This window comes from Cetorhinus maximus, chromosome 9 (genome assembly GCF_964194155.1).
Source record: "Cetorhinus maximus chromosome 9, sCetMax3.hap1.1, whole genome shotgun sequence".
Taxonomy (NCBI): Eukaryota; Metazoa; Chordata; class Chondrichthyes; order Lamniformes; family Cetorhinidae; genus Cetorhinus; species Cetorhinus maximus.
Window position 1 is genome coordinate 112,353,407 of NC_135887.1, and position 21,108 is coordinate 112,374,514.

Consider the following 21,108-nt stretch of genomic DNA (forward strand, 5'->3'; position numbering starts at 1 on the left):
ACCTCTGGCTACAAGCGACAGACACACCACTCTACAGGCCTGGAAGAATCTGACTTCCAATCATAGGCATGATCCTCGAATCACTAAGGCATGGCAACAAGCAAATATTCAAAGTCACATACGTCATCCAAAACCAATCTTTTTCTCTCTCGAGTAGAGATGCTTATGTTGCCAACCTTCTTAAAATGGTGGAAAACATCAAGTCAACTACCCGGAACTGCAAGCTCCCTAGATGCCCATCAATAAAGAGACTCTCGACTGGGACTTCAGCTCTGAATTGGCTTCACTCTTCGCAGAGCCAGTTTGTCCAATTTATTTGCAGGTGGCAGAATCTCCTCTTTGGTCAGACCAGCCAAAACTTCAGATAATTACCATTGTACCTCGAGTGGAAGACACAAAGGGAAATGACCAGAAACACAAGAATGAGCCTCAACCGTAGGTTCCAACGGCTGTTGTCACACTACCTGTAAACACCATGGAGTTGACTGATGAAGGGGGTGGGGGGGGGGGGTGCATGTCTGGGGGCACAGACACCACGGCACAGACACGAAACCTCCAGTCAACATGCAAAGCTGCAAGATAATGCTGGAGCAAGGAACTAGTGACCATCAACTCACCAGAGTACACCTCATTGAAGCATGGAGACACATGGAACAATACAGAGTCATGATAAAAGCCAAACTGCAAGGTGAGCCCACTGATGAGGAACATCTAAACGACAGGGAGAGATGCCTTCAACTCCCACAAAGATCATGGAGGACCACATGGAAAACAAAAACTGGGGTTGTACCACGAGTGAACGGAGTGAACACTCCCTCCAGAAAGAACGGGACAAGGTCCCTGAGCAGAGCAGCGGAGTTGACAAAGAGAGGTTCAACTCCAAGGAGCGGAAAAAGCATATCAAAAGAAGACAACCAAATGCCAGGAACACAAAATACTATTCAAACTCCAAATCAACAAAGGTTGCCCAAATCAACAGAGCCTATTACTCCTCCAAATGTGACCAGAATGAGATCTGGAAGAACTGTCAAGCCTCCAGACCATCTGAATTTATAAATTCAGAGAGTTGAGTGGAGGAGAGGGAGTAGCATGATTGTAATGTAAATACGTTGGGTAAAGACTTGGTGGGGGGTGCAGTGTAGTATAAGGGTATCTGGCATATCAAGGGGACTGGGAAACAGTACCACCCAGAGTGTGATGTAAAGAGACACAACCTGAGACTCGGGTCAGTTGTGGACTGGACAGAGACCTGCATAGAAGCAAGTCTGGAGGTAGCTCATTGCTTGGCCTATACCCTGTATATATGTACATAGTTATGTTCCCAATAAACACTTAATGTTCAACCATACAAGACTCAGAACCTCTTCGTGAGACCTACTGAACATACAACATAGAACAGATCACACAGATGTCCACCAATACTCACATTCTATAACTGCAACACATCAGCTGCCCTGCTATCTTTATTGTGTTTTATTTAACTAATTAGATTTCAAGATTAGAAATATTACTCAACGATTATCCGTGGTTATACTATGGAGTTTAACTAGTTGAACTACCCAGTTTAATAAATATTTGTATCTCCCCAGTGCCAGTTTATGCTACTGCCCCAGTTAACAGAAAAAATCTTGAAACTCACCAACCAGTCACCGAGCTGTTTACCTAATTAATGCCTCTGAAATTCAGCCCTTAAGCCTCGCTGTCTCCTGCTCCCTCTGTTGGACCACAGGCAGAACAGCACCTCCTCCCTCACTTAACAAATTTCCAGAGTTTAGCACTCGGTCTCGCTGCACTCAGACGAGCTGCCATCTCTGTGCTATTTACCTTGTGTGCCCTTAAAAGCTCCTGTATTTATTCTGACTGTAATTTCATTGGCCTAAGCCAGGCACTGCAGGCTTGGTAAACTGGTCCTAACTACTTAATGAACCGCCCCTCAGCAGGGAGCTTTACTGATAAAGACTGAAAGAAACTACAGTTTACTGCTACGGATAAGTTAAATGAAAACTTGACTAGATTTTAGTAAGAGAGAAAGGCTTGGCGAGGGAATTCCAGAGCTTAAGGCATGGCCAACAATGATCAAGTGAATGAAATAGGTCATCGTACCAAAGGCCAGAATTGGAGGAAAGTGAAGATGTCAAAGGTTTGTAAGGACAGAGGAGGTTACATAGGGACATGTGGTTAGTAGGGATAGGGAGGGGGTGAGGCCATGGAGCGATTTGAACACGAGAATGAGAATTTTAAATTTAAGGTGTTGCCAGACCAGGAGCCAATGTAGGCCAACAACATGGGGGTGAAGGGTGAATGAACTTTCTGTGAATTGGGATACAGGCAGTAGAATTTTGGAAGAGCTAATGTTAATGGAGGATGGGAGGCTGACAAGGACAGCATGGAATAGTTGAGGGCACAGTTTCAGCAGCGGTTTCACAGAGATGTCCTGGTCAACACTGATCCCTCAATTAACATCACTAAAACAGATTGTCTGCTCATTATCACATTGCTCTCCATGACTACATTTCAAAGGTACTCCATTGTTTGTGAATGCTTTGGGGCATCCTGAGGATTTGAAAGGCACGGTAGAAAAGCATGTTTGTTCTTTTTGGTCTATGCTTGATTGCTCCTTTCTGGCAAACTATTTCTGTGACTGTGTGTTCATTTTCAGGAGTCTAACGGGTGAGATGAAATGGAGACCATTTCCCCGATGTGCTCGATACAGGAAGCTATGTTGCCTCCTGTTCCTGGCAGCTGTCTTCACCCTCTGTAAGAGCATAAGCATTGATAAATTTGAGAAAGCAGTCAGCTTCCGGGTAAGAGAACATAAAAGTAACACAACAGAAGAGCCAGGCAGCTCACCTCCCAAACAACTAAACAATTAAAAGTAGGAAAGTGAGATCTGAAATTAAAATGGGGATTGTTGAAAATGCACCACAGGTCAGTCAGCATCTGAAATGAGAAAAGTGGGTTAGTGCATTGAGCGTAGTTAAGTTGTGATTAAGGGTGGAGAGGAAATGAATTTAGTTTATCAGTCACGGCTCGGTGGGTAGCACTGTCACTGCTGAATCAGAAAGTTCTGGGGTCACATCCCACCCCAGAAACTGAACACAAAATCAAGGCTGAAAATCCTGATGCTGTCTTTTGGATGAGATGTTAAACTGAGCCCCTCAGAAGCATGTGAAAGATCCCAAGGCATTATTCTATTTCAAAGAACAGGGGTGTTATTCCTGATGGCCTGACCAATATTCATCCCTCAGCCAGCTGCAAAAATACAACTTATCTGCTCATGATTACATTGCTGTTTGTGGGAGCTTTCTGTGCACAAATTGACTGCTGCATTTTCTACATTGTAATAGTGACTACATTTCAAAAGTACTTCATTGGTTGTAAAGCATTTTGAGAAATCCTGAGGTTGTGAATGTTGCTGCAAAAATGCAAGTTTTAAAAAAAAATATATAGTACCATTGAATCACTATTTAAAGTGTAATCACTATTGATTTTACACAGTTGACAATTTATGCGCTACAAGCTCTCACAAACAGTAAATGAATGAACAAATGCAAAATACTGAATGTGTTGGAAATCGGAAATATAAACAGAAACCACTAGAAATGCTCAGCACCTGTGGAGAGAGAAGCAGAGTTCACATTTCAGGCCGACGAGGTTTCATCAGAACTGGAAAACATGAGGCGTCACAGGTTTCAAGCGAGTACAGAAGCAGAGAAAGGAGGATGGGGAGGAAAGAACAAAAGGGAAAGTCTGTGATAGGGTGGAAAGCAAGAGGAATTAATAAAGAAAAAAAAAAGAAAAGCTTGCATTTATGTAGCACCTTTCATGACCTCCAAATGTCCCAAGGCATTTACAGCCAATGACATATGTTTGAAGTGTAGTCGCCATTGTCATGTGAGAAATGTGGCAGCTAATTTGCACACAGCAAGCTTCCACAAGCAGCAATGTGATAATGACCAGATAATTTGCTTTAGTGATGGTGATTGATGGATAAATATTAGTCAGGAGCCAGGACATTGGGAAGAACTCCACTACTCCTCTTCAAAATAGTACACTTGGATCTTTTACATCCACCTGAGAAGGCAGAATGTTGCTCATTCTTAGTTTAACAGTTGATCCAAAAGATGACACTTGCGACCGTGCAGCACTCCCTCAGTACTGCAGCAGAGTGTCAGCCTGGATATTGTGCTCAAGTCCTGGAGTGGGACTTGAATTCACAACCTTGTAACTCAGAGACAAGAGATCTACCTACAACAGCCACAGCTGATACACAAATTGACAAAAGGGGCGATGCTGCAAGGCAAAAGAAACGGGACAAGTAAAGAAACAAAAGATGGCCCTAGAGGAGGTGTAAATGACAATGGTAGAATCAATATTAGCAACTGCTGTCTGAAAAATTGGGAGCAACAACTATAACCTGAAATTGTTGAATGCAATGTTGAGCCCAAAAGGCTGAAGATCACGGCTAAAGAAAAGATGAGGTGTTTTACTTCAAGCTCAAAGACTGGGCATCCACAGTACTTTGGTAGAAAATTCCGAAGAACCACAATGCTTTGAGTGAAGAAATCATCTTGTTCATAAATGGCCGGCACCTTATGCTGAGACCATGACCCTGAATTCCCAGCCAGGGGAAAGATCCTACCAACAATGAGGCCGTTGAGAAATCACCCAGCCAATGAATGACTCTGAGGTAATCACCATGAGGAGCTTTATGTGTCCCTGTCCTGTGATTTAATCCTTTAATCCCTCAATAGGAATATCTCTGCAACCTTTCTATTTTAGCTCTTCAGCCTTTTGATTTTTTTGGTAACGTGGTGTGTGCAGAGGATGTTATCAGTAATTGCTGAAATTTGACTAGGTCAAATGGTCACAGTGACATATGATTGCTTATAGGATATCCAGTCTTCAGTTCTTCTGGCAACTGCTGGAGGCTGCTCTGCGATGGATCAACATGTGGGGGACTATTCAGGGGCAGGTGCAATTACGGAAAGTAACAGCTCATTATGTAGAAGGGATTATCTCTCTTTTGGTCTCCCCGACCACACACCGATACCAGAGGCTTTTTGAACCATAGTGTCAGAACAGACATCCAGTCATTGTGTTTAATGCTTATATCTTTACCAGCACTGATACCAAGAAGACTCATTTAAATGGAATATGAGAGCAAAATACTGCAGTTGCTGGAAACCTGACAATCAGAAATGGAAACCCTGTTCACACTTATTAACAATCTCATTAACTTGAAATTTACGCTGCCCGTCCAACCTAACAGTTAGCAGACAGGCGAAAAGGCCAAGTGGCCGTTACATTTTTTAAGAAACCACATCCACGAGCGGGATGACGTTTCCTAAAGCTAATAAACATTAAATAAAAACTTTATTTTGGAATTAAAAACATGTCTCTGCTCATGTGAGAGTACCAAATAGCCAAGAGCAGTTCTGTTTCTGTACTTCAATCTGATCAGAGCCCACCCCCCCACCCCCCCTGGCCCGGCAGCAGCAGTATCCGGCCTGAGCAGGAGCTGGTGCTGCAGTGCCGCTCTGACTGGTTCAGCCTGTCCACCAGGCCACCGACAGAGTCACACGAGGGGACATGTTTTATTACATTTTTACTGTCTTTATTAATTTTTTTAAAAAGCGCTTCAATCTCCCTGAGGCACGGAGATTGAAGCGCTCTTGCGCGTGTGCACGGACTGTGTGCAAGGCCCGGCTCTCCCTCCTCCCCCCACCCCGCCCGCACAGGCAGCGCTCAGCACTGCCGTTCGTGATCCATGCAGGGAGGGCCTTAATTGGCCCGCCCATGCAAAATCGCGGTGTGGAGACGATTGCGGGCGGGGGGGGGGGGGGGCTTCCCGACTGCCCCTGCCCGCCCCCGCCGAGCACCCCCGCCAAGGGCAAAATCCCTGCCCTTAAAAGGACAATTACAAACATCATCAGGGAAAATAGTGATTTGAAAATCTCTACATTGTGCAAATTTAACAAGTGCAAGGAACACCTTAAAACCATGCACAGCATCTCAAATTTCGTCCCTTCGGCTCAATTTCTAATCCTTACCCTGCTCACAGGACAGTAACATTAAGTACAGGTGAAACCCCGAAACAATGCCCTTCCTCATAGTAAGTTCTAAGGGATCTGATCTATGTTTGACAGTTCTAGGGATTCCAAGGAGGCTGCTGGGGGGGATGGTATGAGTCAACTTACATGTCTGGACATGATACACTACTAGAAAACTCTAATGACAGAAGCATGGTGACACTACAGCATGAGTTATTCCAGCACTGTCCTGTTACTGCCACTCGGGTTATCAGCCTTGTGGCAGCAAACCTGGTAGTTACCCAGAGAATGTCTGGGCTTGACATGTAGCCCCAAGTTGCAGTCATTTAGACAAAATCAATAATTAAAATACTTTAAGTATTAAGGTGTATTTAAAAACACATGGGTACAACACAATTATCAATTTCCTCTACCAGTCTCACAGACCAGCACGACTTTGGAAATACATCCCATCCCTTCATCACTGGGAGATCAAAATTCCTGGAATCCCTTCCCAGTAGCACTATAGGTGCATCTGCACCCGATGGACTGCAGCGGTTCAAGAAGGCAGCACGCCACCACTTTCTCAAAGGCAATTAGGAATAGGCAACAAATGCTGGAGTAGCCACCAACGCCCACATTCCATGAACAAGTAAAAAAATCTACACAATTCACTTTAAGTGCATAGTTTTTTCAGGAAGCTGAACAGATCTTGCTACATAAAGTCACATAAAAACATAATGAGGAGGGGGAGGGTCTACTCTTCCCGCTACGTCTGTCTTTGGCAGGAAGAATAGAGGAGCTGAATATTATTTAAATGGAGAAAGACTGCAGAAAGCTACAGTGCAGAGGGATTTGGGGGTCCTCATGCATGAATCCCAAAAAGCTGGCATACAAGGTCAACACGTAACAGGGAAGGCAAATGGTACGTTGGCCTTTATTTCAAAGGAAATGGAGTGTGAAAATAGGGAAGTCTTGCTAAAACTATACAAGGCACTATTTAGACCACACCTAGAATACTGTGAACAGTTTTGGTCCCCTTATTTAAGGAAAGATATACTGGCATTGGAGGCAGTTGAGAGAAGGTTCACCAGGTTGATCCCAGGTATGGGGAGATTTTCTTATGAGGAAGGGTTGAGTAGGTTGGGCCTGTACTCATTGGAGTTTAGAAGAATGAGAGGCGGCCTTCTTGAAACATATAAGATTCTTAGGGGGCTTGACACGGTAGATGCTGAGAGATTGTTTCCCCTTGTGGCAGAGTCTAGGACCAGAGGGCATAATCTCAGAGTAAGGGGGCACCCATTTAAAACAGAGATGAGGAGGAATTTCTTCTCTCAGAGAATAGTCAATCTGTGGAATTCTTTATCGCAGAGGGCTGTAGAGGCTGGGTCGTTAAGTATATTCAAGGCTGAGATAGGCAGATTTTTAATCAGTAAGGGAATCAAGGGTTATGGGGAAAAGGCAGGAAAGTGGAGTTGAGGATTATCAGATCCGCCATGATCTCATTGAATGGCAGAGCAGACTCGATGGGCCAAATGGCCTACTTCTGCTCCTACGTCTTATGGTCTTTTTAGAAAATTCTTTCACTGGAGTTGTGTGTCTTCTCTATTCCTGAACCACCACCAACTACAGCCACCCCCTTGTTAATAATATAATGTCTGACTCAATCTGAGCAACAACACAGGAGATGTGCTAGTGAAGATATAAATGCTTTGGGGTTAAGCTTCCATTACTAATTTCAACTCAATCCAGGCAAAATTGATCAAACTCATGCAAAAGATTGGGAAAATTTTAAGCACAAGTGATTTACACCCAAAAACCACTTCCACTCACGTTATTCATGATCTTTCCAGCTGGGTCAAAGTTCATTTCACCCGGGTCAGGTCCCACCCTCAAAATTGGTCATGCCCCCAGGTCGACATTGCGAGATTTTGTTGATTCTACTGGTTAGCAAAGGACCTTGAAATTATACTCATTTTCTTACAGGCATAGGTGGGCACATATTAAAAGTTGAATTAAAAGATGGAAAATGCTGGAAATATACAGTAGGTCTGGCAACATCTGTGGAGAGAGAAACAGAGTTAATGTTTCAGGTCTAGTTCTAATTAAGGGTCACAGATCTGAAACATTAACTCTGTTTCTCTCTCCACAGAGGCTGCCTCATCTGCCAAACATTTCCATTATTCTCTATTTGTACTTCAGATTTCCAGTGTCTGCACTTTTGTTTTGCTTTTGTATAAGTTTTAAAAGCTTTTAATGTCAAAATCTTGGGTTTCATAAGTAGAGGTGTTGAGCACAAAAGCAGGAAAGTTACAGTCATTGAGAAGGTGCAGGGGAGATTTACCAGACTGGTTCCTGGGCTGGGGGATTTTAGCTACAAGGTTAGGTTAGAGAAGCTGGGGGTTGTCCTGCTTGGAGCAAAGGAGTTTGAGGGGAAATTTGACTGAGGGGTATACAAGATTATGACAGGTTTAGATAAGGTAGACAAAGAAAAGCTGTTTCCATTAGCTGATGGTACAAGGGGATCTACTAGGGGGCACAGATTTAAGGTTTTGAACAAGGGCAGAATATTGCGCTTGTCAGGCGGGTGTGCACCCGACCCGAACGATTGTAAAATTCACGCGATATTTTGGTTGGCGGACGCGCGTGGGAGTTGGCAGCCCACCTGCCAATAATTAACAGGCCGATTAAAACCATTAAAGTTCTAATTAAACTAGAACCTTACGGTTGGCAGACAGGCAAAAAGGCCAAGAGGCCTTTGGATTTTTTATGAAACCTCATCTATGGGCGGGATGAGGTTCCGATCAGTGATATAAAAAAAAATAAAAAATTTTCGAACTAATTTGTAACGTCTCCCTGCTTATGTGACAGAGTCACGTGAGAGGACATGTTATTAACACGGTTAAATTCTTTATTTTATGCGTTCGGAAAGCTTCAGCTTCCCGAGGCAGCTCTGTGCCCCAGGGAGCTTTTTACTGCGCGCACCCACGTGTATGTGTGAACTTCTGCACTTGTCCTCCTCCCCTCCCCCACACAGGCAGCGCTGAGCGCCGCAGCACGCGATTCAGCCAGCGTGAAATGGCGGTCACGGCTCAATCTTGGGCGGTGGCCTGAATCGCGGCCGCACCCGCTCGCTCCCACCGAGCCCACCTGACCACAGGAAAATCCTGGCCCAAGAGTTGCAGGTGGATGTGAGGAAGAAACTTTTTATGTAGCGAGTGACAATGGCCTCCTCATGAGAGCGATGGAAGGAGAGATGAAGAATGATTTCAAAAGGAAATCGGATAGGCACTTGAGAGAAATAAACTTGCAGGGCTAAGGGGATAGAGCAGGGGAATAGGACTGATAGGATTGCTCTACTGAGAGTCGACCTGGACCGAAAGACTTCCTTCTGTGCCGTAAGGACTCCAAATAGGCCCAGGGCTTCCGATCTGAGCCGGAAACAGATCACACAAAATGTTATCTACTTACCTGCCTACAATTTTTGGGGCCTGCCTTCCAATGGAGGGTCCTGCCAAAATCAGGGTAGTGCAGCAATCCTCGCAGTGGGCAGCAGAGAGAATCATCATGGAAGGCATGCCCACTTTTTATGACACTAGCTGCCGTATTCTGATAAATTAAAAGGTCCCAAAGCCACTTTGAGAAGCTATGGGGAGAAGGTAAGTGTGTAAGAGAGGTGGATGAGGGGGTAGGGTGGGTTGGGGTGGGGAGTCTGGGAGAAGTCTGGGGGGAGGGGTGAGGTTAGGGTGGTAGTAGGGCTGGCGGGGAGTTGGGGGCGAACCAGATGGTCGGTGGGGGAGGCGGGGAGGGGGTTAGTTGGGGAGTCGGGGAGTTAGTCTGCGGCAGGGTGAGTTCGGGGTACCAGTGGGGAGTCAAGGGGGTATCAGTAGTATCGTTACCCAGGAATTAGAGCTGTTTTTTTTTCCTGTCTTCCTGGGTAACTACTCTGGTAAGTGAGTTGGAACCCTCCAAAGTCTCTGAATCTAATTCAGAGTTGGAGACATTTCCGGAGGGTTCCGACGCAGAGACATTGCCCATTGGAAGTCCAAACTTCCAAATGACGGAACTTCCAAGGGCTCCCGTGGCACATTTTGCGGGGGTGGAAGGGGTACCTCTGGGGTATGGCTATGTAGAGGTCGGTGATTTTGGGTCTTATTTAATGCATTAAGAAACTAAGTAGTGTACACCAACAAAACTATTTGATGGTTCAGTGTAGTTTTTTTTTGCTAAAGCCATTCTCAGTGACCTCAAGTCAAAGTATTCAGACAGTGGACTGTTTACCCTTGTTAAAAATGCTTACTTTTGTTGATAAACCTGTTTTCAGCTGCAATACTAGGTTACCAGGTTACCTTTCTTAGTTGCGTCCTATTACACTGTCTGATGGCACTGGCTGAGGGATGATTTTATCGATTGCACCCAAAACAGAAACTATACAGCCTTTGTGTTTAGCATGAATCCATCTCACAGGCCAAGTAATGTGCAGGTTCATCTTCACAACAGATTGCAATAGGAAGAATGTCAAGGCCATGGAAACAACACAGAGGAGATTTATTAAGATGATATCAAGGATGAGAGGTTTCAGATATAAGGAGAATAGGGCTCAGTTCTTTAGAATAGAGAAGTTTAAGAGGTTAAAAGACAAAGAACAAAGGTAGGCGAATTGTATTTTTTAAAAAGGGGTTGTTAATGTATGGAATCCTGCACAGAATCAATGATGGAAGCAGAATCAATAAACGAGAAACTTCTGAGGCGAGAGTGCTACCAGCGGCCAAGGCCGACATTAAATAATAACCATAATAATATTTGTGTCCATTCTCTGAATTCTTTCCCCTATATCTGTCTTTTTAGATGTGGGCTATCTTTGTAATCTCTTCCAGCCCTACAACACGCTGTGTTCTCGGCACTTACTCCAATTCTGGCCTCTTGCGCGTCCCCAGTTTTAATCGCTGCACCACTGCCTTCAGCTTCCTGAGCCTGAAGCTCTGGAATTCTCACACTGCGCCTCTCCACCTCTCTAACCTCTCTCTTTTCCTTTAAGATGCTTCTTAAAACAAATCTCTTTCTTCTGACAAAAGCTTCTGACCAGCTTTTGGTCACCTCAAAATATCTCTTTTTGTAGCTCAGTGTCAAATTCTGTGAAACGTCTTGGAATGTTTTACTGCATTAAAGGTGCCGTATAAATGCAAGTTTTTGTTGGGTACGCTGCTGATTCTGTGAGGAAAATCATGGACATTAATTTGAAGGGTTGGAAAAGCACAGGCAGCGGCACCCACTGTTCCTCCTGATGCACACCTTCCGATGTGGGGGGGAGGGTTGGGTGGTGGTGGGGGTGTGGGGGGCGGGGGATGTGGGGTGATGGTGAGGAATTAGTCTTTAACCTTCTTGTGCAGTTAGATGCGTACACAGAACGCTCTGTACTGACACTTCCTAACCATTCTGATCCCTGAGAATCCCATGAGATGTCCCTCTTTTAAAAAAAAAGACAAAAGGAGAAGTTTTAGTTCTCCCAATTTCAGGGCGTCACAATTTGTGATTACCCCATGCCTGGTACCCCCCCTGGGGCAGGCAACACACAAACGGAACCTTGGGTTTCATAAATAGAGGTGTTGAGGACACAAGCAGGGAAGTTACGCTGAGTCATTATGAACCCCTGGTTAAGTCACAACTAGAGTATTGCTTCCCGTTCTCGTTGCCACACTTTAGGAAGAATGTGTGGGCGCAGAGGAGGCTTACAAGAATGGTTCCAGGGATAAGGGAATTTCACCATAAGGTTAGGTTGGAGAAGCTGGGGTTATTTGCCTTGACGCATAGGAGAGTGAGGGGAGATTTGATAGAGGTGTACAAGATTGTGACAGGCTTAGATAAGGTAGAAAAAGCAAAAAAAATGATCTCTTTAGCTGATGGTACAAGGTCCAGGGGACAGAGATTTAAGGCTTTGGGCATGGGATGGAGAGGAAGAACCCCTTCACGCAGCAAGTGATAATGGCTTGGAGCTCACTCCCAAGAGGGTGTTGAAAGCAGTGGTGACCCATGATTTCAGAAGGAAATTGGATGGTCACTTGAGGGAAATAAACTTGCAGGGTCGCAGGGATAGAGTGGGGGGAATGAGAGTGTCTGGGTTGCTCTACAGAGAGCCGTACGGTCTCCTTCTGTGCCGTAAATGATTCTTCGTTGGAATGATTGTAATGTGCAGCCCAGTGGCAGATTCATTGCAGGGGGCCAAGCAGTAAACCAGCAGTAGCATGTGTTTCAATCAGCCTGTGTGCCTAACAGGGAGATCCACTCCTCATGCAGAATTTGCTGCTGACTTCTTGTGGAGGAGCTGGCTACGAGGAGGGCCTTGGTTTAAACATCTCACCTAAAAGACCGCACCTCTGGTAGTGCAACACTTTCACACCACCGCACTGGGATGTCAACCTAGATTTTTGAGCTCAGTTCCTGGAGTGGGATTTGAACCACAGCCTTCTTACTCAGAGACAAGCATACTAGCCACTCAGTTACAGTGACGTTCAAAGGAGTGAAACAATACTTTCAGCACCAGTGACACTGTGGAACACAATTTCATTACCAAATGTTTCTTCTTTGTTTTTTGAGATATGGCCAATACTGTCAGGGCAGTTTTTATTATCCATCCCTGGCTACCCTAAGGACATTAATGGTCGGTTATGTAGAGTTGGAGTTGGAGGTTGGAGTCAGGAGTGGGTCAGATCAGGTAGGGGCAGCAGTGTACTAATCACAGCAAATTAACCCCTATCAACTAGTCTACCAACAGACCAAAAATGAGGTGAAGAAAACTTCTTCAGTTGTAGAGAGCTCTGGGGGTCTTGAGAAACACTGGAAAAGGAAAAGGGCTTTAGATGTAGAGTAGGGGTGAGTCAGACTAATTGGATAGCTCTTTCAAAGAGCCGGCACAGGTATGATGGACCAAATACTCTTGTGCCTATGATTCCACGAATTTACAAATTTGCACATGTAGCATGAAGCTTGACAGGAAGGAGCGTATATCACGAGTTCTGATTCCTAACTATTTTGGCTTCAGTAAAATGGAAGGAAAACCATGGGGCGTGTGTGTCCTGATTACTGAGTACCGAAAGCAAAATACCGCGGGTGCTGGAAATCTGGAATGAAAACAGGAAATGCTGGGAATACCCAACAGGTCAGGCAGCAGCATGGAGAGACAAACTGAGTTAACATTTCAGGCCAATGGCCTATTGTCAGAACTAGAAAAGGTTAGAGATGTATCAGGTTATAAGCAAGTACAGAGCGGAGAAAGGCAAGGGGGATGACATTGCTAACTTTACTGTGCTTTTTTACCATTTTCTTTGAATACATTTTTAAAAAGTTATGGTGTGTGTGTTGACACTGCTGTTGAGGTGTCGGGTGACATTAAAAATGGCCACATGCGCAGTGATTCCTGTGTGTGTGGAGCAATTGCTGACATCGTTTCAAATCATTTCCAGGTTGGAAAACTGCCAGTATCGATTTTTGCACGCACAGATGATGTCATTCTGAAGAAGAATCAGAGAGTTCTGAAGAAGAGTCATACGGTCTCGAAATGTTAACTCTCTTTTTCTCTCCACAGACGCTGTTAGACCTGCTGAGTTTTTCCAACATTTTCTGTTTTTGTCTCAGATTTCCAGAATCCGCAGTATTTTGCTTTTAAGTTATTCCACATCATTGGCGAAGCATGAAGCCAGATACCGTACCCATTAAGTGATTCAAAAGTAGCTGCGTGGCCCTAATGGATAAGGCTTCACGACGTTATCCAAGGGTTGCAGGTTTGAGTCTTGCTGAAGTTATTTTGTACAAATATCTGGTTGCCAAACCACATTCCGACTCATTGGCTGAAAGTGCTGATTTTCCTGCCAATCATTTCAGGGCACTTTTGTAAAACTGGATTTTCTTGCTGTTTTGTGCATTTATTTCTCAGTCGTTTTTGTATTTTGTTTAGTTTCTAACAAATAAACAAAATCTAATTCAGCCCAATAAATTATTAATGATCAGAGTGTTGGCTGTGCCACAGTTGGGAGCACTCTTGACTTAGTCACAAGGTCTTGTGTTAACACACAGTGTAATTTGTGTTTCTTGACTGTGAACAATTGAACAGCGCCATCTTTCTTACTGGCAATTGCCTGAACTGTTGCTGGCAGTGACGTTTCAATCAAACACACAGCATTTGCGCATGTGTGAGCAGTGCACCACCTAGCAGTTGTGTTGCGTTGGCATCAGATCCAGTCATAAGTTACAAAACAATTGGAGATGGTGAGCAAAAGTTTGAAGGTGGGAGGTGATACAGGGAAACCTCTAGGAATATATCCAACCACAGTTGGTGAGCTTATTACTAGAAACATAAATAGTTTTGCCCAAAAGAGAGACAGAAACAACATGTACGCACATTGCACCTGTTTCAGCTAAACAAAATAAGTGACAGCCATTCGCTGACTCATTCCTCAGGACAATGCCTTGCCCAATCAGGGTCAAGCTGCCTGGTTTAAATTTTGAACAATGCATGGCAGTTAATTGTTAGTCACCATTACTGCTGCATTCTCCATGGCAACGTCTCTACCAATCAGTTTCCACTTACCAAACAATCAGCACTCTCTTCGCATACAGTATAAATTGTTGTTTTCCCCTTATATTGGTATTCTTGCGAAGTGTCCTGAGGAGTGCAAGATGAAAAGCTTCGACATGTCTCTTCTTTTGGCAATATTGAGGTTCTGTACTACCAAAAGATTATCGTTAAAGTTATTCTTTTTCCTATTTTTTCTCTCTGTCTTCTTCCAATAAGCTGTGTTATTAACACTGGCAGATTGGATATGCTGTACTACTGTACGCGATCAGAGAGAGTGAGTCTTGTACTATATAAAGAAGGCCTGAGAATATCATACATATAGAATTTGGAACTGAGGGAATACTGCATGGTTGGAAGTGCTGTCTTTCAGGGGGAACATTTAACAAAGGCTCCATCTGCCCTCTCAGGTGTATGTAAACTGCAGAAGAGCAAGAGAATTCTCCCTGGTGTCCTGGCCAATATTTATTCCTCAACTAACGTCACACAAACAGGTTGTCTGGTCATTGTCACATTGCTGTGGGAGCTTGCTGTGTGTAAATTGGCAGCTGAATTTCCAAGAGTACAATGGAGACCACACTTCAAAAAGTTCTTCATTGCCTGTAAACGCTTTGGGCCATCCTGAGGTAGTGACAGGCACTATAGAAATGCAAGTTCTTTCTACATAGATGTCACAGGATTCCAGCTTTATTCTGGCTTTGGCAAGTGTCATTCCTTGACAAAGATTTGAGTCTTATGCATTTCCATTAACTTTACAATCCTCAATTTCAGGACATTGTTTGGAATGAACAAAATAAATGCAGAGAACTGGGGAAAATATGCAAACAACAGTGGTGGAATTCAACAGAGAAGATGGTGTTCTCCCAACCATTGAATATTTCTTACGTGTATTTAGCAGGAACCGCTCCTAAGAGTAGAAGTGAGAATATGCAGAATTTTCATGGGAAATTTTACTTCTCCCACCCAGTTATTTTGTAGGCTTAATTTAATCTACGATAAAATGCAACAAGAACGTAGGCCAGACTTCTCCAGTCCATTTCTTTCCTTACTTCTGCCACCTGTAAGCTGCGTCACCAGCCATCACCTATCTCGTCATTGAATTCCCAGAGAGTTGAATTTAGGCTGCTTCCCTTCAAACCCTCGGACAAACACATCCCTCCCCCCCTTTGTTTTAAAAGATTATTCATTCTCATGGAGATGTTGGCATCACCCGCAAGGTGTTTTTATCTTTCATGGTATCACCCAATATTTCACTAGGTCCCTTCAGAGCCAACCACATTGGTGTGGCCTGGAGTCACATAGAGGCTGAGGCCAGGTAAGGACAGCAGGTTTCCTTCCCCAAAGCATATTACTGAACACATTGGGTTTCTACAACAATCCAACAGCTTCATACGAACATACGAATTAGGAGCAGGAGTAGGCCATTCGGCCCTTCGAGCCTGTTCTGCCATTCAATAAGATCATGGCTGATCTGATTGTAACCTCATCTCCACACTCCTGCCTACCCACCCCCCCATAACCTTTCACCTCCTTGTTTATCAAGAATCTATCTACATCTACTTTAAAAATATTCAAAGACTCTGCTTCCACCGTCTTTAGAGGAAGAAAGTTCCAAAGGCTCACAACCCTCTGAGAGAAAACATTTCTTTTCATTTCTGTCCTAAATGGACAACCCCTTTTTAAACAGTGGTCCCTAGTTCCAGATTCTCCCTCAAGAGGAAACATCCTCTCCACATTGGCCCAGACAAGACCCCTCAGGATCTTATATGTTTCAATCAAACCGCCTCTTACTCTTCGAAACTAACCTGTCTAACCTTTCCTCATAAGACAACCTGCCCAATCCAAGTATTAGCCTAGTAAACCTTCCGTGAACTGCTTCCAATGTATTTACATCCTTCCTTAAATAAGGAGACCAAAACTGTACACAATACTCTAGATGTGGTCTCACCAACTGAAGCATAACCTCTCTACTTCTGTATTCAATTCCTCTCGCAATAAATGATAACATTCTGTGCTGTACTTGCATACTAGCCTTTTGTGGTTCATGCACTAGGAGCTCTGCAATCTCACGCCATTTAGATAATATGCTTCATGGTCACTTTTACTGATCCCAGCTTTTGATTTCCATTGTTTTTTAGACTGAATTCAAATTCTCAAACTGCCCACAGTGGGAGTTGAACTAATGCGAACAAACGAGCAAGGAGTAGGAGTAGGTAATTTAGCCCCTAGAGCCTGCTTCGCTTTTTAATAAGATCATGGCTGATCAGATAGTAACCTGAAATCTGCATCCCACCTACTGCTGATAACCTATCACCCCCTTGCTTACCAAGAATCTATCCACCTCTGCCTTAAAAATATTCAAAGACTCTGCTTCCTCCACCTTTTCAGGAAGAGAGTTGCAAAGACTCATGACCCTCCGAGTGAAAAAATTTCTCCTCATCTCTGTTTTAAATGGGCGACCCCCTTATTTTTAGTCAGTGACCCCTAGTTCTAGATTCTCCCACAAAAGAAAACGTCCTCTCCACATCCACCCTGTCAAGACCTCTCAGGATCTTTTATGTTTCAATCAAGTCGCCTCACGTTCTCTGAATGATTTGTCTATATTCTGGATTACTAGTCCAGTATTATAATCACTATACCACCATATATAATATAAAATGAAAACAGGAAGGGCTGAAAAAACTCAGCAGGTCTGGCAGCATCTGTGGAGAGAGAAACAGAGTTAACGTTTAAGTCCAAAAGACTGTTCTGCACCACCGCCACTACTCCTTCACTACACCATCATACCGTATATGTAGTCCATTCAGCCTTATGTCCCTGTACACTGATCCAGCCCTGAAACATTGGCCAGAATCTTTGGCTTGGCGAGCGGGGGTGGGGCCCGCTCGCTGATGTGTAAAATGATGCGCGGTGACGTCAGGCGTGTGTCCTGACGTCACTGCGCGCCGTTCCGATTTTCAGTTCGGCGGGCGCGCGCCGGAGTTGGTTGCACGCCTGCCGAACTGTCAAAGGCCTATTAAGGCCTTTTAAAAACGAATTTAACATAGCTGTCAGGCGAAGAGCCCAGGTGGCTTTCGCATTTTTCATGAAACCTCATCCACGGGTGGGATGAGGTTTCGTGAATGATTTATAAGTGAAATAGGATTTTCATTAAAAGTCATAGACATGTCGCAGCTCATGTGACACTTTCCCATGAGGGGACATGTCCTAAATTTTTTTCTTTTTCTTTATTAAAATTTTTGAAACTCAAACTGATCTCCCTGAGGTAGCTCAGTGCCTCAGGGAGATTTCTGCGCTCTATTGTGCGCATGCGCGAAAGAGCGTAGGCCCCGACTCAGCCTCCTCTCTCCACCCGCACAGAGAGCACTCAGCGCTTCTGGGTGCGTGTCACGCTCGATGGGCCTTAATTGGCTGCTCCCGCCCAACCCCACCCGACGGGGAGAAAATTCTCCCCATTGATCTGCTTCTTGTTTGCAACTCCTTCACTTTGATAGTTTTTTCCTCTTTTAGAAACAATTTATGAAACTGGAGTGAGAGTAGGTTATTGGAACATTAAGTTCCTTCCTTCGATCATTGACTAAGCGGTCCAGCAAGGGGTCTGTCCTGACTATTCCAATACTCTCCTGACCAACTTCCCATCTTCTACGTACAAAAAACCCGAGCTCATTCCAGACCCTGCTGCACAAATTCTAACCCCCATTCAACCATCACCCCTGTAGTTCACTGACCTACATGACCACACACAACCTTCTGAGATATCTGCACTTCTCTAATTCTAGCTGCTTTTCCATCCCCAATTTTCGTCACTCCTCCATCGGCAGCCATGTCTTCAGCTCCCTAGGCACTAAGTTCTAAGTTACAGAAGTAGAAAGGGTCAAGGTCATGGAGGGATTTGAACTCTAGGATGAGTATTTTAATATTGAGGGATGTCGGACATGGAGTCAATGGAGATTGGTTAAAACAGGGGTGATGAGGGAAGAGGCCTTGGGAAGTTGGTGGCAGAATTTTGGGTGAGTTGAAGCCGAGATGTTGGGAACATAATACTCTCACTATCTTCTCAACATTTCATGACATACAGGAAATATTGGCCCAGGTTTTGCTGGAGTGGGGCATCTCATGATGTGCCCCATTAGTTAGACTTTTTCATGCTTCCTTAAGCTTTAAATGTTTTTGCCCCAAAACTTGCTGGGAGTGTGAGCACATAACAGTGCAGTGAGGGCATTTGGTACCTCAGCGAACAACGGGGCCAATAGTCTATCACTTTAGCCAATGGGATTTAAGCTTAAGAGAGAAACAGACCAACAACAAAGAAGGAAATTGGGTGAATTAAAATTAAATCAAGTCCAGAAAGAGAAATAAAGTGAGGGAAAGAAAGATTGAATTAATAGAGAGAGAGAGAGAAAAGAGACAGAATGGAAAAAAATAAAGAATTTAAATTTTAAAGATCTCTAAACGATTTCGTACATGTAGGAATGGAATTGAACAGTTCAAATTGTTCTTTTTCTGGACCAAAGAGATTGAGTGGATTTGTAGGAAGATAAATCCCCTTGTTAAAACGGTCATTACACAATTAAAGACCATCCCTTGCTAGCTGCAGCATGTTTAATGGGTAATTAATACACAATTTCATGAAGTGCAAGGGCGGACTGAGGGCTAAAGGCAGAGTGTGCAAATCACCCAGCAATGTGTAGCAATTCACAACGCATAGCATATCTCTCCCTTGTCTGAAGTTGTTAGGTGACTTACACATTAATAACAGCTCCATTAAACTCTATTATTTTCCCAGCAAGTTCTCTCCTCATGTGTTTTCTTTCTTAGGTTTCCAAACAAGAGTGTTGTTTTTTTAAAAATCTGAAACTTGTAATTTTGTTTTGGTCTCTCAAGAATACTTGTCAATAGGGATCTCATCAGTCAGACGAGGCACAGAAACCTACCTGATGGACACAGTCCAGTCCATTTTTGAGAAGTCTAGCTTCAAAGAGCTGGAGCAGATGGCGGTGGTGATTTACCTTGCTCACTTCACTGTGTCCTGGAACTTAAAGACTGCTGCAGAGATCAAAGCCAAGTTTGCATCGCATATCAATGCAGGACGCCTACTTATCATTCAATGTCCAAAGCACCTTTACCCCACATTAGAGAGGGTCTCAAAAGAAATGACAATGATCCTCCAGAAAGAGTCCAGTTCAGGTCAAAGCAGAATGTGGATTATGCTTTCCTGGTCAACTTTTGTTCTGACCTGTCTGATTACTGCTTAATGTTGGAGGGCGATGTTTTGTGTGCGCAAAACTTCCTCTCCTCCATGCAGAAGTTTATCGCCTTGGCTACGAGCTCACCCTGGACAACTCTAACCTTCTCGAAGCTGGGTTACATTGGGAAGCTCTACCACGCCCTCGATCTCCCAAAGCTGGCCAGGTTCCTGCTGATGTTTTATGATGAGATGCCTTGCAACTTGGCTGCTGGAGCATTTCCACAGAGTCAAGGCCCAACCCAACGAGATAAGGTTTAAGCCATCTCTCTTCCAACACATGGGCACCTACTCATCATTTAAAGGGAGGCACAACAAGCTGAAGGAGGATGACTTCCAGGAGGATATCGGCGGTGTGCCTGACAACCCTCCTGCGCTGGTTTTCACTGATATCCTAGTTTATGAGCAGCATTTGCCTGTCAAGGCTTATGAATTTGGAGTTGGTCAATTCTGGAGCAAGTCCCCAAAGGAGGGAAACTACTTTCTCACCATCCTCGAGCACTCGGTTAAAATAATAAAAATCTGCATTTGGACTGGATCTCCTGGACACAAAGGGGATATTCTCCGTTCTGGGGTCCTGCAGATGGGCAGAGACAAGGTGCTAGAAAGCAATCATCAGAACTGCAAATCTTATAGAGAACTTGGTATATTCAAAGCAGGAAAGTTTGAAATGGAGAATGTTATGACTCAGACCCCTGAACCAATTGATTGTGTACGAGTGGTGGTGACTGAAGATCAGATAGAATGGCTTATCATTTCTAAGGTGAATATTTGGATTGAAAAGGAGAAATAATGTTCTTATTCCCTATTTATGGGATCCTTCTGCCTTGCCATGTGTTGTCCCAAGAGATTGTAATGTTGCAATTTCAATTTCATGGACAGGATTGTATTCCCAGAGTCTCAGTGGATAGCACTCTTACCTCTGAGTCAGCAGATTGAGGGTTCAAGCCCAACTCCAGAGACATGATCCTGTAATCCAGGCTGATATTCCTGTGCAGTACTGAGGGAGTGCTGCACTGCTGGTGATGCTGTCTTTTAGATGACTTGCTAAAGCGAGGCCTCGTCTGGCCTCTCAGGTGGACATAAAAGATCCCGAGGCCCCTAGTTTGAAGAATGCAGGACATTTGAAATAATTTTGAACTGTTCTGTTCACAGGTATGGGTTAAATGGCAACCTTCTGTGCTTTAAGCATGTTTAGTTCTAGTAACATGGTAAATAAACCTGGAATAAGATCCATTCTTCTAAAATAGATCCATCTATCT

General features: G+C 44.1%; 1 pseudogene; it reads left to right on the forward strand.

Moving 5' to 3' along the window:
- The first annotated feature begins 232 nt into the window (after window positions 1–232).
- On the forward strand, window positions 233–20,639 carry LOC144685077 (alpha-1,3-mannosyl-glycoprotein 4-beta-N-acetylglucosaminyltransferase C-like; annotated as a pseudogene).
- The last annotated feature ends 469 nt before the right edge of the window (window positions 20,640–21,108 follow it).